This window comes from Pristiophorus japonicus, chromosome 9 (genome assembly GCF_044704955.1).
Source record: "Pristiophorus japonicus isolate sPriJap1 chromosome 9, sPriJap1.hap1, whole genome shotgun sequence".
Taxonomy (NCBI): domain Eukaryota; kingdom Metazoa; phylum Chordata; class Chondrichthyes; family Pristiophoridae; genus Pristiophorus; species Pristiophorus japonicus.
Window position 1 is genome coordinate 137,317,684 of NC_091985.1, and position 20,834 is coordinate 137,338,517.

Sequence of the window (20,834 nt, forward strand, 5' to 3'; positions counted from 1 at the left end):
AAACTACTCACCAATCAGCAGCCAATCACTTACCACGTTGGCTGTGACGTCACCTTTTGATTTCTTTCTACTTCTTTTTGACTTCTCTCAGCTGGAGCTGCACAAGTCACGCCTCTCTGGACTCCCGCCTCTCTCGACACTCCCCGGATTGCTGAGCCTTTTATAGGCCGCTGCCTCTCTCCACTCCCGCCTCTCTCGACGCTCCCCGGACTGCTGAGCCTTTTATAGGCCGCTGCCTCTCTCCACTCCCGCCTCTCTCGACGCTCCCCGGACTGCTGAGCCTTTTATAGGCCGCTGCCTCTCTCCACTCCCGCCTCTCTCGACGCTCCCCAGACTGCTGAGCCTTTTATAGGCCGCTGCCTCTCTCGACTCCCGCGTCTCTCGACGCTCCCCGGACTGCTGAGCCTTTTATAGGCCGCTGCCTCTCTCAACTCCCGCGTCTCTCGACGCTCCCCGGATCGTCACACATCGACTGGACGTTGAGAGAGTGGAATCTCTTTTGGTTCCAGTATAGGATAAAGTTGACATGTGGCATCCGCAAAGCAATGTGTGTGTAGTCAATCATCATCATCATCATAGGCAGTCCCTCGCAATCGAGGAAGACTTGCTTCCCCTCTTATAATGAGTTCTTAGGTGGCTGAACAGTCCAATACGAGAACCACAGTCTCTGTCACAGGTGGGACAGATAGTCATTGAGGGTAAGGGAGGGTGGGACAGGTTTGCCGCACGCTCTTTCCGCTGTCTGCGCGTGATTTCTGCATGCTCTCGGCGACGAGACTTGAGGTGCTCAGCACCCTCCCGGATGCACTTCCTCCACTTAGGGCGATCTTTGGCCAGGGACTCCCAGGTGTCAGTGGGGATGTTGCACTTTTATCAGAGAGGCTTTGAGGGTGTCACTGTAATGTTTCCTCTGCCCACCTTTGGCTTGTTTGCCGTGAAGGAGTTCCGAGTAGAGCGCTTACTTTGGGAGTCTTGTGTCAGGCATGCGAACAATGTGGCCTGCCCAGCGAAACAGATCAAGTGTGGTCAGTGCTTCAATGCTGGGGACGTTGGCCTGGTCGAGGAAGCTAATGTTGGTGCCTCTGTCCTCCCAGGGGATTTGCAGGATTATGGCACCCTTCACTATAGCGAAGCCTGCAAGCCTAATTAAGCTCTGCCTGCTGCTCTCTGGCAAGAGGGAATGAAATGTAGTTAGCTCTCTTTAAATAGAGAGTATCAGTGACCTCCCTTACATAACAGTGGCTGGCAAACTGCGAGATGCAAACTGAAGCGCAGGTGTCTCACACTCTGTAATTCCTAATGTGAAGCCCTTTGGGACATTTTTGTGAGGTTGTACAAGGCTCCTTCCTTCCTTTCCTTCCTTCCTTCCTTCTCAGCGGGTTTAGAGGTGAACTGTTCATTGCCGAGTAGTCAGCTTCTGCCTTCCTCCTGTGGCCATGCCAGTGATATGGCTGCTGCAGTTAAACTTCTGGTTAATGGTGTCCCTAAAGGAATTTGATAGTGGGGGACTTGATGGTGGGCCATTGAAGCTCAGGCGGAAGTGGTTGGGACTTTGCTTGTTAGAGGTGGTCATTGCCTGGCAATGTTACCTGCTACTTGTCAGCCCATATTCTATTTTATTTGAGTTTTTCATGACTACATTTTTCCTTTACTATGTCTCACTGATGATATTAATAAATCTCTTATTTTTAAGAGGGTTGTTACTGCTATCTCACTGAAAATATCTAAACTTGCAACAATTTCTTTAAATCTGGAAACAATGTATTTTTTTCACACAACCAGCTGTCAACATCAGGGAAATGAGGAGTGAGATTCATGGAAAAGGCGAGTATCACATATTGCAAACCCCATTTAAGCACCTGAAACAAAGTTTACTTTTCAGAATAAAATACACTACATTTTTTAAGTAAAGCACGTGACTACTCAAATGAGTCCTGAAAGGTCTGTACTGAAAGGTAGAAAATTCATCAGTTTCCCTGAAAAAATCACTACCCTGAAAAAATCAATATCAGTAAACCATAATAAAGATCATTTTCACACCGGGAAGTATCTCAACTATTTTGCAATAAGGAAGAAATCGATCCATTTTTCTCAATAATCTTATCAATTTCCAGGAATTAATTTTAATAACTCCTTTGTTGCTTAGATTTCACAATAAGGTAAGACAAAGCTCTGGACCTTGGGTTAGTACAGTGATGCTAACTGGATGATCTTATCATAGAATCATAGAATCATTCAGCCCATCGTGTCTGTGCCAGCCAAAAAAGTGCTAGCCATCCTAATCTAACTTTCCAGTTCTTGGTCTATAGCCATGCAGGTTACGGCACTTCAAGTGCATATTCAAGAACTTTGTAAATGCGATGAGGGTTGCTCTCTCTATCACCCTTTCAGGCAGTGCGTTCCAGACCCTCACCATCCTCTGAGTGAAAAAATGTCTCTTCAACTCCCCTCTAATTACTTTAAATCTATGCCCCCTGGTTGTTGACCTCTCTGCCAAGGGCAAAAGGTCCTCCCTATCCACTCTATCTAGGCCCCTCATAATTGTATACACCTCAATTAAATCTCCTCTCAGCCTCCTCTGTTCCAAAGAAAACAACCCCAGCCTACCCAATCTTTCCTTATTGCTAAAATTCTCCAGTCCTGGCAACACCCTTGTAGATCTCCTCTGTACTCTCTCTACTGCAATCACATCTTTGTGATGACCAGAACTGTATGCAGTACTCGAGCTGTGGCATAACGAGCAACAATTCTAGCTCCCTGCTCTTATATTCTATATCTTGTCTAATAAAAGAAAGTATCCCTTATACCTTCTTAACCTGTCCTGCTACCTTCATGGATCTGTGGACGTGCACTCCAAGGTCCCTCTGTTCCTCTGCACTTCTCAGTATCAGTACCAGTTATTGTGTATTCCATTGTCTTGTTAACCTTCTCCAAATGCATTACTTCACATTTCTCTGGATTGAATTCCATTTGCCACTTTTCTTTTGCTGCCACTCTTTGATCAGTGCTGTGTTTTCCTAGCAAAGATTCTGGTGCAGTCAGAGTCCAGTCAACTCTTTTACATGGCTCCCTCCTTTTATCACTGAGCAATGGCAACAACAACTTGTATTTATATAGCACCTTTAATGTAGTAAATCAGCCTAAGGTACTTTACAAGAACGATAATCAAACAAAATTTGACACCGAGTTACAATAGGAGATATTAGGACAGATGACCAAAAGCTTGGTCAAAGAGATAGATTTTAAAGAGCGTCAAGAAGGAGAGGTAGTAAGGCAGTGAGATTTAGCGATGGAATTCCAGAGCTTAGGGCCTAGGCAGCTGAAGGCATGGCCGCCAGTGGTGGACCAAAGAAAATCAGGGATGCGAAAGAGATCAGAATTGGAAGAGAGCAGAAATCTTGGAGGGTTGTAGGACTGGAGAAGGTTAGAGAGATAAGGAGGGGTGAGGTCATGGAGAGATTTGAAAAAAAGGATGTTAATTTTAAAATTGAGGCGTTGCCAGACCGGGAGATAATGTAGGCCAACAAGCACAGGGGTGATGAGTAAATGGGACTTGATCTGATTTATGATACGGGCATCAGAGCTTTGGATGGGCTCAAGTTTACAGAGTGTTCAAAATAGGAGCCCGGCCACGAGTGTGTTGGAATAGTCAAGTCTAGAGGTAACAAAGGCATAGATGAGGGTTTCAGCAGTATATGAGCTGAGGCAGGGGTAGAGACAAGCGATATTACAGAGGTAGGAGGAGGCAGTCTGACCTAAAGACCAGTAATCAGACTTGCCAAGCTCAGAAACCACATAGTTTATTAAGCCATGCGCAAACGGAATGACATGTAATGGCTCATACAGTAAGCTTGAGGAAGAGTGGTGTTATGTATGTAAACCTGTAATTACCATGTCTAACCACCAGGAGGCTTATCCCCTGGAGTCCCAAGGGATCCCACAATCCCTTGGGAGCGTCTATATATATGGATAGAGAGGCACTCTGAGATCTACAATAAAGGACTACGGTCACACTTACTTTGAGCTTGCAGCATCTAGTCTGACTCCTTATTCAAGACATAACAAGTGGGAAGTTTGAATCCATGTGGATTTTTACCAGCCTCTCTCTTTCTCCACCCCCAAGATGCTGTATTGAGTTCCAAAGCAGTACTAACAGAAATCACTGGATTATAGGTGTCCCTATTCTGATGAGACTTAAAGCTGTGCAAAGTAATGTGGGGGATAATAGCAGTATTACATAAAAACAACCTGACCCATGCATCCCAGTTCAAATTTCACAGGCTCCTGACTCTGGCCTTGTTGGTCACTGTTCACCACTCTTGGAGTGACATGAGGCAACAACTCCCAATTTCAGGAGCCCAGAAATGTTGAATAGGACTGAAAGGGCTTGTTTTATGCGTGCATTGCTGATGTTGTGTTCCAGTTTTTCCAATGCTGCTTTTGCCCGCAGACAAGTTGGATTGGGATGGATAACCAAGAACAGAATTGGAGACCCAGTCATGAATGAAAATTAAGAGCCCCCGCCACACACACACACACACTTTAGATTGCAAATTTTAGGGGCGGAGGGGGGGGGAATAGTATTTCAGATACATTTTAGTATCGTTGCATAATACACAACCCTCAACTTTACTTGAAAGAAGTGTGTATTATATTTGACAATCTTGGCCTGGGACTATTGTGAAGAGAGTGCTCCCGTGTGAGAAGATGTGTGAGCCCTGAAACTGTAATTGTTAGTTTATGCGTGCCAGGGTATTTAACAGGGAACTGAAAGACTGCTACTCCATGAGAAGCTCAGAGCAGAAAGTGACAAATGGGTCGTTCCTCTTCGCAACAAACAAATGTGGAACTGATAGGATACCAGACTGGTTCATCTAAAAAAAACTAACTAGCAAGTTATGATTTACTTAGGAAACTTTGAGGGAATCAGCACTCAGAGAGGAATGTTGCCATTGCCCACTAAACCTTCGGGGCTCAGCATTTACCCACAAACTCCACAGATTGTGATCTGTTTAAAAAAAAAGGACCACTTCTATTGAATTTGTGAGCCTTGCTTTGTGGAGTGCTTAAAGTATGGTGAGGTTGTGAATCCAGTAACAGTTTGCACATGTGAGCTAACAGTTGTCAAATTAGATATTGTAATATGCATTTTAACATTAAGATAGCGAATGTCTCAAATGTAACAAGTTTTGAACTATCCAATACACAGCACCAGAAGGCATTCAATAAGGTGCCACATAAAAGTTTACTGCACAAAATAAAAGCTTACGGGGTTGGGAGCAATATATTATCATGGATAGAGGATTGGCTAACTAATAGAAAACAGAGAGTTGGGATAAATGGGTCATTTTCCGGTTGGCAAACAGTGACTAGTGAGATGCCACAGGGATCGGTGCTGGGTCCTCAACTATTTACAATCTATATTAATGACCTGGATGAAGGGACCGAGCGTAATGTAGCCAAGTTTGCTGATGATACAAAGATGGATGGAAAGCAAATTGTGAGGAGGACACAAAAAATCTGCAAAGGGATATAGACAGGCTAAGTGAGTGGGCAAAAATTTGTCAGATGGAGTGTAATGTGGGAAAATGTGAGGTTATCCACTTTGGCAGAAATAATAGAAAAGCAAATTTAAATTTAAATGGAGAAAAATTGCAAAGTGCTGCAGTACAGAGAGACCTGGAGGTCCTTGTGCATGAAATACAAAATGTTAGTATGCAGGTACAGCAAGTAATCAGGAAGGCAAATGGAATGTTGGCCTTTTTTGTAAGGGGGATAGAGTATAAAAGCAGAGAAGGCCTGCTACAACTGTACAGGGTATTGGTGAGGCCACACCTGGAGTATCGTGTACAGTTTTGGTCTCCATATTTAAGGAAGTACTTGCATTGGAGGCTGTTCGGAGAAGATTTACTAGGTTGATTCCAGAGATGAGGGGCTTGACTTATGAGGATAGGTTGAGTAGGTTGGAGTTCAGAAGAATGAGAGGTGATCGTATTGAAACTTATAAGATAATGAGGGGGCTCGACAAGGTGGATGCAGAGAAAATATTTCCACTCATAGGGGAACCTAAAACTATGGGACATAGTCTTAGACTAAGGGGCCACCCATTTAAAACTGAGATGAGGAGAAATTTCTTCTCTCAGAGCGTTGTAAATCTATGGAATTATCTGCCCCAGACCTGCGGAGGCTGGGTCATTGAATATATTTAAGGTGGAGAAAGACAGATTTTTGAGCGATAAGGGAGTAAAGGGTTATAGGGAGCGGGCAGGGAAGTGGAGCTGAGTCCATGATCAAATCAGCCATGATCTTATTAAATGGTGGAGCAGGCTCGAGGGTCCAAATGGCCTATTCCTGCTCCTATTTCTTATGTTCTTATGTTCTTAAAGGGCAAGGTTCCCTGTTTATAACCAAGATATATCTCATTGGAACATAGGAACAGGTGTAGGCCATTCAGACCTTCAAGCCTGTTCCACCATTAAATCAGATCATGGCCAAACTGTACCTCAATGCTGTTTACCTTCCTTTGATCCATATTCCTTGATACTCTTACCTAACAAAAAATCAGTCAAAAATTTCTAATCTCTGTCATGTCTATGTAATGTGAATTCCTTGTGTCCATTTTGTGCGCGCATTGTGGCTCCTGCACCAAACCTATTTCCCTTTTCTTTCTCTTGGCCCCGCTCAGGCCCTTCTCTCCTATCTGCTCCCCTTTCTGTCACCCATTTCGCCCTCTCATGTACTTCCCCTCCCCACAAAAAGGCTGAATCAGACTATTCACAACCTCGACACCTATTCAACTCCAAGCTGAGCTTCCAATTCATATCGTCTCAAACACAACGACTGCCTACTTCCACCATCGTAACATCACCCACCTCCTCCCCTATCTCAGTCCAATGTGCTGCTGAAATTGTCATCCATGCCTCTGGCACCTCTACATAAGAACGTAAGAACAGAAGAAGTAGGAGCAGGAATAGGTCATTTGGCCCCTCGAGTCTGTTCTGCCATTCAATAAGATCATGGCTGATCTGATCTTGGTCTTAACTCCACTTCTCCGCCCACTCCCCATAACCCTTGACTCCCTTATCATTCAAACATCTGTCTATCTCCACCTTCAATATATTCAATGACCCAGCCTCCATGGCTCTCTGGGGAAGAGAATTCCAAAGATTCACGACCCTCTCCGAGAAGAAATTCTTCTTCATTTCCGTTTTAACTGGGTGACCCCTTATTCTGAAACTATGGCCCCTAATTCTAGATTCTGCCATGAGGGGAAATATCCTCTCTGCATCTACTCTGTCAAGACCCCTCAGAATCTTATACGTTTCAATAAGATCACCTCTCATTCTTCTAAACTCCAATGAGTATAGGCCCAACCTGTTCAACCTTTCTTCATAAGACAACCTCTTCATCTCAGGAATTAACCCAGTGAATCCTGAAAATGACACATTAATCCCGACTCTCTGTTTTCTGTTAGTTAGCCAATCCTCTATCCATGGTAATATATTGTCCCCAACCTCGTGAGCTCTTATCTTGTGCAATAACCTTTTATGTTGCATCTTATCAAATGCCTTCTGGAAATCCAAATACACACCATCTACTGGTTCCCTTTTATCCACCCTGCTCATTACATCCTCAAAGAAACCCATAAGTTTCATCATTGATAATAGTATAGGATAATAAGTACCATACTTTACAATGAACAGTTGAGAGATATATTTCATTAAGCATGCTTGAATGTAGTGCATAAAGTGTATGTGCATTACTTAGAACCCTTAGAAACATATTCCACAATAGCCTTCTATAACAGAAGGGGTATCTTCATGAAAAATATCATATATAATACAATGATGTGAATCACATTGAAATTAATTGGCACCTTGCTTGCAAGTGACATTATTGGGATGCAAATAGTATCTCGTGCCCTGTGCCACTGCCTGTATAAATCTTCTTAAAACGCTTTTATTGCAAGATACAGAAATTATAGAATATTGTATCTTACTTTTCACAAAGATGTGTGTGCCCTCCCAATGTCTCCCTAAAGCTCTCTGCCTTGCTTTCACCTTCATAAAACCATGCTTGACTGTATTATGATTTTCTAAATGTCTTGCTACTAATTCCTTAATAATGGGCTTCAGCATTTTCCTCATGGCATTTTAGACTAACTGGTCTATAGTTCCCGACTTTCTGTCTCTCTCATTTCTTAAATAAGGGCGTTACATTTGCGGTTTTCCAATCTACTGGGACCTCTCCAGAATTCAGGGAATTTTGCTAGATTACAATCAATGCATCCACTACCTCTGCAGCCATTTATTTTAAAACCCTAAGAAACAGGCCATCAGGTCCAGGGGACGTGTCTACAATTAGTCCCATTAGTTTGCCTAGTACTTTTTCTCGAGTGATAGTGATTGTTTTAAGATTCCCCCCTCCCAATAGTCCCTTGATTATCAATTATTGGGACTCTTTTAGCATCTTCGTTGGTGAGGCGTGAGTCCGGGGATCAGCAGAGGCCTATAAAAGGCCGCGAGAGGCGTTGGGAGTTCGTTGGTGAGGCGTACTTGTGCAGCTATAGGGAGAAGGCAAAAAAGTAGAAAGAAACAGAAAGGTGACGTCACAGCCTAGGGGGTAAGTGATTGGCTGGTGATTGGTGAGTAGTTTTTCTTTTTCTTTTTATATTAGTCAGTAACTTTTAACATTGTTGTTGCCAATTTAAGTGTATCTAAGGGTTAAGTCATGGCAGGAGAGCTCAGTCGGGTGTTATGCTCCTCCTGTACCATGTGGGAACTCAGGGACACTTCCAGTGTCCCTGACGACTACGTGTGCGGGAAGTGTATCCGCCTCGAGCTCCTGACGGTCCGCGTGGCGGAGTTGGAGCTCAGGGTGGATTCACTCTGGAGCATCCACGATGCTGAGAATGACGTGATTAGCACATGTAGCGAGTTGGTCTTACCGCAGGAGAAGGGTCCACAGCCAGTTAGGGAATGGAAGACCAGCAGGAAGAGTAGTGCAAGGAAGGTAGTGCAGGGGTCCCCTGTGGTCATCCCCCTGCAAAACAGATACACTGCTTTGAGTGCTGTTGGAGGGGATGACTCATCAGGGGAGGGCAGCAGCAGCCAAGTTCATGGCACCGTGGCTGGCTCTGTTGCACAGAAGGGCAAGAAAAAGAGTGGGAGAGCGATAGTGATAGGGGATTCAATTGTAAGGGGAATAGATAGGCGTTTCTGCGGCCGCAACCGAGACTCCAGGATTGTATGTTGCCTCCCTGGTGCAAGCGTCAAGGATGTCTCGGAGCGGGTGCAGGACATTCTAAAAAGGGAGGGAGAACAGCCAGTTGTCGTGGTGCACATTGGTACCAACGACATAGGTAAAAAAAGGGATGAGGTCCTACGAAACGAATTTAAGGAGCTAGGAGCTAAATTAAAAAGTAGGACTTCAAAAGAAGTAATCTCGGGATTGCTACCAGTGCCACGTGCTAGTCAGAGTAGGAATCGCAGGATAGCGCAGATGAATACGTGGCTTGAGCAGTGGTGCAGCAGGGAGGGATTCAAATTCCTGGGGCATTGGAACCGGTTCTGGGGGAGGTGGGACCAGTACAAACCGGACGGTCTGCACATGGGCAGGACCGGAACCAATGTCCTAGGGGGAGTGTTTGCTAGTGCTGTTGGGGAGTTAAACTAATATGGCAGGGGGACGGGAACCAATGCAGGGAGACAAAGGGAGACAAAAAGGAGGCAAAAGCAAAAGACAGAAAGGAGATGAGGAAAAGTGGAGGGCAGAGAAACCCAAGGCAAAGAACAAAAAGGGCCACTGTACAGCAAAATTCTAAAAGGACAAAGGGTGTTAAAAAAACAAGCCTGAAGGCTTTGTGTCTTAATGCAAGGAGTATCCGCAATAAGGTGGATGAATTAACTGTGCAAATAGATGTTAACAAATATGATGTGATTGGGATTACGGAGACGTGGCTCCAGGATGATCAGGGCTGGGAACTCAACATCCAGGGGTATTCAATATTCAGGAAGGATAGAATAAAAGGAAAAGGAGGTGGGATAGCATTGTTGGTTAAAGAGGAGATTAATGTAATAGTTAGGAAGGACATTAGCTTGGATGATGTGGAATCTATATGGGTAGAGCTGCAGAACACCAAAGAGCAAAAACCGTTAGTGGGAGTTGTGTACAGACCTCCAAACAGTAGTAGTGATGTTGGGGAGGGTATCAAACAGGAAATTAGGGGTGCATGCAATAAAGGTGCAGCAGTTATAATGGGTGACTTTAATATGCACATAGATTGGGCTAGCCAAACTGGAAGCAATACGGTGGAGGAGGATTTCTTGGGAGTGCATAAGGGATGGTTTTCTAGACCAATATGTCGAGGAACCAACTAGGGGGGAGGCCATCTTAGACTGGGTGTTGTGTAATGAGAGAGGATTAATTAGCAATCTCATTGTGCGAGGCCCCTTGGGGAAGAGTGGCCATAATATGGTGGAATTCTGCATTTGGATGGAGAATGAAACAGTTAATTCAGAGACCATGGTCCAGAACTTAAAGAAGGGTAACTTTGAAGGTATGAGGCGTGAATTGGCTAGGATAGATTGGCGAATGATACTTAAGGGGTTGACTGTGGATGGGCAATGGCAGACATTTAGAGACCGCATGGATGAACTACAACAATTGTACATTCCTGTCTGGCGTAAAAATAAAAAAGGGAAAGTGGCTCAACCGTGGCTATCAAGGGAAATCAGGGATAGTATTAAAGCCAAGGAAGTGGCATACAAATTGGCCAGAAATAGCAGTGAACCCGGGGACTGGGAGAAATTTAGAACTCAGCAGAGGAGGACAAAGGGTTTGATTAGGGCAGGGAAAATGGAGTACGAGAAGAAGCTTGCAGGGAACATTAAGACGGATTGCAAAAGTTTCTATAGGTATGTAAAGAGAAAAAGGTTAGTAGAGACAAACGTAGGTCCCCTGCAGTCAGAATCAGGGGAAGTCATAACTGGGAACAAAGAAATGGCAGACCAATTGAACAAGTACTTTGGTTCAGTATTCACTAAGGAGGACACAAACAACCTTCCAGATATTAAAGGGGTCAGAGGGTCTAGTAAGGAGGAGGAACTGAGGGAAATCTTTATTAGTTGGGAAATTGTGTTGGGGAAATTGATGGGATTGAAGGCCGATAAATCCCCAGGGCCTGATGGACTGCATCCCAGAGTACTTAAGGAGGTGGCCTTGGAAATAGTGGATGCATTGACAGTCATTTTCCAACATTCCATTGACTCTGGATCAGTTCCTATGGAGTGGAGGGTAGCCAATGTAACCCCACTTTTTAAAAAAGGAGGGAGAGAGAAAACAGGGAATTATAGACCGGTCAGCCTGACCTCAGTAGTGGGTAAAATGATGGAATCAATTATTAAGGATGTCATAGCAGTGCATTTGGAAAATGGTGACATGATAGGTCCAAGTCAGCGTGGATTTGTGAAAGGGAAATCATGCTTGACAAACCTTCTGGAATTTTTTGAGGATGTTTCCGTAAAGTGGACAAGGGAGAACCAGTTGATGTGGTATATTTGGACTTTCAGAAGGCTTTCGACAAGGTCCCACACAAGAGATTAATGTGCAAAGTTAAAGCACATGGGATTGGGGGTAGTGTGCTGACATGGATTGAGAACTGGTTGTCAGACAGGAAGCAAAGAGTAGGAGTAAATGGGTACTTTTCAGAATGGCAGGCAGTGACTAGTGGGGTACCGCAAGGTTCTGTGCTGGGGCCCCAGCTGTTTACATTGTACATTAATGATTTGGACAAGGGGATTAAATGTAGTATCTCCAAATTTGCGGATGACACTAAGTTGGGTGGCAGTGTGAGCTGCGAGGAGGATGCTATGAGGCTGCAGAGTGACTTGGATAGGTTAGGTGAGTGGGCAAATGCATGGCAGATGAAGTATAATGTGGATAAATGTGAGGTTATCCACTTTGGTGGTAAAAACAGAGAGACAGACTATTATCTGAATGGTGACAGATTAGGAAAAGGGGAGGTGCAACGAGACCTGGGTGTCATGGTACATCAGTCATTGAAGGTTGGCATGCAGGTACAGCAGGCGGTTAAGAAAGCAAATGGCATGTTGGCCTTCATAGCGAGGGGATTTGAGTACAGGGGCAGGGAGGTGTTGCTACAGTTGTACAGGGCATTGGTGAGGCCACACCTGGAGTATTGTGTACAGTTTTGGTCTCCTAACTTGAGGAAGGACATTCTTGCTATTGAGGGAGTGCAGCGAAGATTCACCAGACTGATTCCCGGGATGGTGGGACTGACCTATCAAGAAAGACTGGATCAACTGGGCTTGTATTCACTGGAGTTCAGAAGAATGAGAGGGGACCTCATAAAAACGTTTAAAATTCTGACGGGTTTAGACAGGTTAGATGCAGGAAGAATGTTCCCAATGTTGGGGAAGTCCAGAACCAGGGGTCACAGTCTAAGGATAAGGAGTAAGCCATTTAGGACCGAGATGAGGAGAAACTTCTTCACCCAGAGAGTGGTGAACCTGTGGAATTCTCTACCACAGAAAGTAGTTGAGGCCAATTCACTAAATATATTCAAAAGGGAGTTAGATGAAGTCCTTACTACTCCGGGGATCAAGGGGTATGGCGAGAAAGCAGGAAGGGGGTACTGAAGTGCATGTTCAGCCATGAACTCATTGAATGGCGGTGCAGGCTAGAAGGGCTGAATGGCCTACTCCTGCACCTATTTTCTATGTTTCTACCATGAAGACCGATACAAAATATTTGTTCAAAGTCTCTGCCATTTCCCTGTTTCTCATTATTAATTCCACAGTCTCATCCTCTAAGGGACCAAGGTTTACTTTAGCCACTCTCTTCCTTTTCATGTACTTGTAGAAGCTCTTACTGTTCGTTTTTAAATTTCTTGCTCGATTCGACTATTCCAATACTTGCGTGACTGGCTCCTCTACCTTCTGTAGACTTTAGTTTAACATCTGTAGTGGGGAAAATGCTTGAAACTATCATTAAGGAAGAAATAGCGGGACATCTAGATAGGAATAGTGCAATCAAGCAGACGCAACATGGATTCATGAAGGGGAAATCATGTTTAACTAATTTACTAGAATTCTTTGAGGATATAACGAGCATGGTGGATAGAGGTGTACCAATGGATGTGGTGTATTTAGATTTCCAAAAGGCATTCGATAAGGTGCCACACAAAAGGTTACTGCAGAAGATAGAGGTACGCGGAGTCAGAGGAAATGTATTAGCATGGATCGAGAATTGGCTGGCGAACAGAAAGCGGAGAGTCGGGATAAATGGGTCCTTTTCGGGTTAGAAATAGGTGGTTAGTGGTGTGCCACAGGGATCGGTGCTGGGACCACAACTGTTTACAATATACATAGATGACCTGGAAGAGGGGACAGAGTGTAGTGTAACAAAATTTGCAGATGACACAAAGATTAGTGGGAAAGCGGGTTGTGTAGAGGACACAGAGAGGCTGCAAAGAGATTTGGATAGGTTAAGCGAATGGGCGAAGGTTTGGCAGATGGAATACAATGTCGGAAAGTGTGAGGTCATCCACCTTGGGAAAAAAAACTGTAAAAGGGAATATTATTTGAATGGGGAGAAATTACAACATGCTGAGATGCAGAGGGAGGTCCTGAATCCCAAAAAGTTAGTTTGCAGGTGCAGCAGGTAATCAGGAAGGCGAATGGAATGTTGGCCTTCATTGTGAGAGGGATGGAGTACAAAAGCAGGGAGGTCCTGCTGCAACTGTATAGGGTATTGGTAAGGCCGTACCTGGAGTACTGTGTGCAGTTTTGGTCACCTTACTTAAGGAAGGATATACTGGCTTTGGAGGGGGTACAGAGACGATTCACTAGGCTGATTCCGGAGCTGAGGGCATTACCTTATGATGATAGATTGAGTCGATTGGGTCTTTACTCTTTGGAGTTCAGAAGGATGAGGGTTGATCTTATAGAAACATTTAAAATCATGAAAGGGATAGACAAGATATAGGCAGAGAGGTTGTTTCCACTGGTAGGGGAGGCTAGAACTAGGGGGCACAGCCTCAAAATACGGGGGAGCCAATTTAAAACCGAGTTGAGAAGGAATTTCTTCTCCCAGAGGGTTGTGAATCTGTGGAATAATCTGCCCAAGGAAGCAGTTGAGGCTAGCTCATTGAATGTATTCAAGTCACAGATAGATAGATTTTTAACCAATAAGGGAATTAAGGATTACGGGGAGAGGGCGAGTAAGTGGAGCTGAGTCCACGGCCAGATCAGCCATGATCTTATTGCATGGCGGAGCAGGCTCGAGGGGCTCGATGGTCTACTCCTGTTCCTAATTCTTATGTTCTTATGCAGCCTATATCTTCTGCGCCATGTCCTGTTCCCCATCATCTCTGTCCTCACTAACTTACGTTGGCCCCAGTCCCCAATGCTTCAAATTTAACATTCTCATCCTCATATTTAAATTCCTTCATGGTCTTACCCTTCCCTATCTCTGTAAACTCCCCCAGCCCTACAACCCACCCTTGAACTTTATATTTCTCTGACTCTGGCATCTTGAGTATCCCCCATCCCTTCATCCCACCATTGATGACTGTGCCTTCAGTTAATTAGGCTCCACCCTCTGGAATTCGCTCCCTAAACCCCTCTGCCTCTTCATCTCTCGCTTCTCCCTTTTTAGTCACCTTCACCTTTCTTATATTACAACAGAGACTACACTCCAAAATGTCCTCCATTGGCTGGAAAGCGCTTTGTGACATCCGGTGGTCATGAAAAGTGCTATATAAATGTAAATCTTTCTTAAAGGCACTATCTAATCAAGCTTTCATTGTTGATGATAGTATAGGATAGTAAGTTCCATACTTTACAATGAACAGTTGAGAGATATATTTCATTAAACTTTGAATGTAGTGCATAAAGTGTATGTGAATTACTTAGAACCCTTAAAAACATATTCCACAATAACCTTCTATAACAGAAGGGGTACTTTCATGAAAAATGTCATATATAATAAAATGATGTGAATCACATTGAAATTAATTGGCACCTTGCTTGCAAGTGACATTATTGGGATGCAAATAGTATCTCGTGCCCTGTGCCACTGCCTGTATAAAAATTCTTAAACTCTTTTATTGCAAGACACAGAAATGATAGAATATTGTCTCTTACTTTTCCCAAAGATGTGTGTGTCCTCCTGCTGTCTCCCTAAACCTCTCTGTTTTGTTACCTTGCTTTCCTCCCTTAAGACGCTCCTTAAAACCTTTCTCTTTCACCAAGCTTTTTGGTCATCTGCATTAATATCGCTTTATGTGGCTTGATGCCAAATTTTGTTTGATAATGCTCCTGTGAAGCGCTTGGAACATTTTACAATGTTAAAGATGCTACATATATACAAGTTGTTGTTGTTGCTGTTGTTGAAGTCAGCAGCTATTTTTCACAAGTACTATCTACTTTGGAATGATGATCCGGCACCAGACAGGTAGCATTCTGTTTTCCCTGGATTCTCTTGTCTATTGTGTCTTCTCAACCAGTGAGAAAGTGTCTTAAAAACAAGCTATGTCAATACAACTCTTTCATTCTCGGATAAAAGTTGTCTGAAATTCCATCATTGGAAATCAACTGCACTGACGCTAAACATAGAAACATAGAAATTAGGTGCAGGAGCAGGCCATTTGGCCCTTTGAGCCTGCACTGCCATTTAATAAGATCATGGCGGATCATTCAATCTCAGTACCCCTTTCCTGCTTTCTCTCCATACCCATAAAAGGTGATAAAAGCTCATCGACCTGAAATGTTGGCCGTCGCAATGGACAGGAAAGGATCCGGGGCGGGGGAATTTAAAGACTTAATATAAGGAAGATGTCCCCAATATACTGTGACTGGCCTGCTGCCGTTTTTGCGACAGTGGATATCGATGCGTCCGAGTGTCCTGTCATGGAGAGGCAGAACACTTCATTAACATATTCAATCATGCTCCCACTGTATAATTGGGAGCCTAATTAAAAATTCACTGTTGCTGCGCAGTTTTCCCAGGGTTTGGGAAACCCAGCTGTGAAAGGGAGGCAAGCGCTGGCGGCATCCCAAGGAAAATACCTTTTCCAGAACTCCTTCTGGGCCAGGAGGAGCAGGAATGCTGCCTCAGGCCCCTCAAGGAAGCATTCAGCCTCCCCACTGCTGATCACGATCTCTCTCTTCCTTCCTGCCGCATTTGCCAATCTCCCCCAGTCCCGATGGCCTCTCTCTCCCCCTGAGCTCCCTGACAACCCCCCTCCCAATTGTCGGGGTCCATGGCTGCTGCCTACTGTCGTTGGTTTTCCATCCCAACCACTGGCCAGACTGTCAATTTTACGGGCTGTCGGGCAGGAAAGGTAACAAGAAAATTATAATAAGGTCCTGCCAAACTTAACCCATCCCCAATGTTGCTGGGCTCTTGGCCGTTTCCCCCCACCTCCCTGTTAATATTGGGGCCGTTGACTCTGTTTCTTTCGCCACAGATGCTGCCTGAGCTGCTGTGTGTTTTCCAGCATTTACTGTTTTTATTTCAAATTTCCAGCAACTGCAGCATTTTGCTTTTGTGAAAAAAGAGTTTAGTCAAAGAAAAACACATCAAAGTATAATTCCAATCCACTAAGTCTTCCTTCAGCATCACTTACAACATGAGTATGAACATTGTGATTAATAACTATCTGTGCATTGGCTTTTAATTGAATTATTTACTTTTTTCTGCAGAAAATGGAATTGGGCAGCAAGGACATTAAGTCCAGAGAAAAAAACTTTCTGAATCCCCCCTTCCCCTCCTCCAATGTGTCCTGTTTTGCATTGCTCTTGTTGGGGGTTGATTTGGCAAAGGTGTTCTTTTTCAGTTTATCACTAAGGTATCTGATCGGAACTTGTGCACTGTCAATAACTAAAAATATCTGAGTGAAGGGTCAACCGAAAGTTCAAAGACCTCTTCCTCGAAGCAAAACTACTAGAGTGTCACCGCTAAAGTGATTATGTACAGCAACCAAATTTCTTCGAATAGGAAGATAAACATCTAAAGTAATCACTTACTGCTGGCACCAGAATTCAGCAACTGGCCAGGGCCTCCCAGGGGTCTCCCAAACAAGCAGCAAATTGTACATGACATGTCTGACCTGCCCTTGGAAAAAGTAGAGATTTGATACTTTCCAAGCTATCCCTCAGGCCAGCATAATATTTATTTCTCCATAAGGGATAAAAACAACCACACACATCAAAACCACAACAGCTCTATTCATTTAGGGAGGAATTTACCGTCTATCCCCTAGTCCTGAGTAAACATATTAATCTAAGATTACAGCTCCTTTTTTAAATTGCATCTCATTATCAGCTAAATATAGGATAGTGCACGACAGCAGGTTGTGATGCAGTAACACTTCCGCATTGAGCAAAACTAATCTCAGCCAATTAGCATACAACTATTTTAGTTGTATCAGTAATCAAGTACCCCCCTGATTAAGGGGGGGGGGCACACTCCAAAAACTTTTCAAGTGCCCCCTTTTTGAGGGCACGAAAAACACAGATTATACAAGTGCCCCCTGGCTAAAAGGGGGGGGCACTAAAACCGACAACTTAAACAAATTAAACTTTAGACATTAAGATCAAATTAAAATTTGGTTGCCGGGGGTGATGATGCACTCCAGTCCCTCCGGCGCCCACCTCTCGCAGAAGGTCGCGAGCGTACAGGTGGACACCGCGTGCTCCATCTCCAGGGACACCCTGGCTCGGATGTAACCGCGGAAGAGAGGCAGGCAGTCGGGCTGAACGTCCTCCTCGACTGCCCGCTGCCTGGACCGCCTGATGGCCCCCTTGGCCAGGCCCAGGAGCAGTCCTACGAGGAGGCCTTCGGACCTACCTGCTCCCCTCCACACAGGGTGCCCAAAGATCAGGAGAGTGGGACTGAAGTGCAACCAGAATTTGAGGAGCAGCCCCTTCAGATATTGGAAGGGGGCTGCAACCTCGCACACTCAATAAAAACATGGAACACGGACTCTTCCAGACCGCAGAAATTGCAGGTGGGGTCGGAGCCCGTGAACTGACTTAAAAACTTATTGCACGGTACTGCTCCGTGCAACACCCTCCAGGCCAAATCCCCAATAAATAAGGGGAGGACTCCTGTGTAGAGAGCACTCCATTGGGGACCCTCGCCTTTTCCGGGCAGCAAGATGGTGTGCACCATGGCGTGTCCGGATGGCAGACGAGGATGGCAACGTGGAGAGTGTGCAAGAGCAGCAAATACAGGAAACCCCTCTGCGCAGAACTGAAAGGCACAGAGGGTTTTTCCTGGAGGAGGCTCAAGTTGTGAGGCACTGGCTCCCAGGGAGGTTTTGGGGCTTGGCGCCGATGAGGAATTCCGATCTCCCTACGTGCTGGGCCTCCTCGACACACCTAACGGAGTCAGGGCCCAGTGCTGTTTTTAGCGACTCGATGGCATTGGCCGTGCAGCAGACATCGGCCCAGGATAGGCGTCGTACCAGCTCGCCTGGCGCCATCCAGCCCACTCCTCCGCCATCGAGCAGGTCCCTGACCCTGATCATCTTGCCAGACACAGCTCTCTCGTTCGCCTGCCACCTAAAACCGCGGTCGTGGAGGTACGGATTCCTGAGCAATGGCTCCCGAAGGACAGCCGCCACTCCAGACGGGGGAGAGCTGCGCTTGATGGCAATTCTGTTCCAGACTCTGATGAGTTCCTGGCAAAAGAGAAGCAGCCCCTGCACGGCAGTCCTGACGCCCCAACAGGCCCACAAACAGGAGCTGCGTGTCATAATTAAGGCAGTACTGCTGGCGGAAGAAATACGTCGCCAGCGCACACCATCTAGCAGGGGGTTCGACGTAAAGGTACCTCTACAGGGTCTGAAGACGGAAAGTCGCTAGCAGGGTGCTGATGCACACCAATGCCTGACCGCCCTCCTTAAGTGGGAGACTCAGAACCGCGGTAGAGACCCAGTGCTTCCTGTTGTTCCAGAAGAAGTCCACCAGCTTCTTCTGTATATTGCAACAAACGCAGGGGGAGGGGTCAAAGTGACCTGCCGGTACCACAGCATAGTGGCCACCAGCTGGTTTATGTCTAGCGCTCGACCCCTGTAGGACAGCACTCGGAGCAGTCCTGTCCAGCGCCCTAGGCAAGCGCCGACCTTGGCCTCCAGCTCTTGCCAGTTCACCAGCCAGGCTCCCTCGTCGGGGCTAAGGTAGACTCCCAGATAGAGGAGATGGGTCGTGCTCCAGGCAAAAGGTCTGAGCTCCTCCGGCAAGGAGTCCACCCACCACTGACCCACCAGGAGTTCGGAACATTTCTCCCAGTTGATCCTGGCGGAGGATGCGGCCGAGTAAATCTCCTGGCACTCACGCATCCTCCGTAGGTCAACGGGATCCTCGACCGTGAGGAGCACGTCATCGGCGTAAGCCGAGAGGATGACCTCCATGCCCTGCCCTTGCAGAGCCAGTCCTGTCAACCTCATCCGCAGGAGGCACAGGAAAGGCTCCACGGAGATGGCATATAACTGGCCGGACATAGGGCATCCGTGGCGCACCCCTCTCCCAAAGCGAAGGAGCGCCGTCAAAGACCCGTTAACCTTAATCAGACACTCTGCGGCGGCGTACAAAAGTCGGATCCGGGCGACAAAATGCGTACCGACCCCGAAAGCGCGCAGAGTTCTGAACAGATACTCGTGATCCACCCTGTCGAACGCCTTCTCTTGGTCTAGGGAAAGGAAGGCGACCGACAGACCAGCCTCCAGGGAATGGTGGATCAGGTCCCGGACCAGATGGATGTTGTCGTGGATTGTCCGGCCCGGGACCGTGTAGGACTGGTCAGGGTGGATCATGTGGTCCAGCAGGGAACCCACCAATTAGCATACAACTCTTTTTGTTGTAAAACAAAAAACAATTAAATCAAGTACCCTCTAATTAAAGAGGGGGACATTTCAAAATAGTTTTCACGTGCCCTTTTTTTGTTTTTTTTGTTTTTTTGTGTTTTTTTTTTAGGGCACCGAGAGGCACATTATACAAGTGCCCCCTGACTGGGGGGACACTAAAACCCGGCAATAAAACAAATTAAACTTTAAAACATATAAAATCAAATTAAAATTTGGTTGCCTGGGGTGATGATGCACTCCAGTCTCTCCGGCGCCCACCTCTCGCAGAAGACCGTGAGCGTATCGGTGGACACCGCGTGCTCCATCTCCAGGGAACACCCTGGCTCGGATGTAAGCGTGGAAGAGAGGCAGGCAGTCGGGCTGAACGACTCCCTCGACCGCCCACTGCCTGGACCGGCTGATGGCACCCGTGGCACTGCCCAGGAGCAGTCCTACGAGGAGGCCTTCGGACCTACCCGCTCCGCTCCGCACAGGGTGCCCAAAGATCAGGAGTGTGGGACTGAAGTGCAACCAGAATTTGAGGAGGAGCCCCTTTAAATAATGGAACAGGGGCTACAACCTCGCACATTCCGTAAAAACATGGAACACGGACTCTTCCAGACCGCAGAAATTGCAGGCGGCCTGGGAGCCCGTGAACCGACTTAAAAATTTGTTGCACGGGACTGCTCCATGCACCACCCTCTGGTCCAAGTCCCCAATAAATAGTGGAAGGACTCCCGCGTAGAGTGCATCCATCTGGGACCCCCGCCTCCTCCGGACGACAAGATGGTGCGCCACGGCATGTCTGGACGACAGACGAGGATGGCAAGGTGGAAAGTGTGCAGGAACAGCCTGTACAGGAAACCCCTCCGTGCAGAACTGAAAGGCACGGAGGGGATTTCCCCGAGGCGGCTCAAGTTGTGAGGCGCTGGCTCCCGAGGAAGGTTTCGGGGCTTGGCGC

General features: G+C 46.1%; 1 protein-coding gene across 4 annotated transcripts in view; it reads right to left on the reverse strand.

Annotated features, from left to right (window-relative positions):
• LOC139273240 (shieldin complex subunit 1-like) overlaps positions 1–20,834 on the reverse strand; it is a 318,086-nt gene that overhangs the window by 286,597 nt on the left and 10,655 nt on the right. Inside the window, exon 1 of one of the 4 annotated variants that reach the window (XM_070889876.1) lies at positions 8,948–9,025. The exons of the other annotated variants lie outside the window; for them this stretch is intronic. The gene's annotated coding sequence lies outside the window, so the exon portion shown is untranslated. Of the gene's footprint in view, positions 1–8,947; positions 9,026–20,834 lie in introns of those variants that run through there. 4 annotated transcript variants of the gene reach the window in all.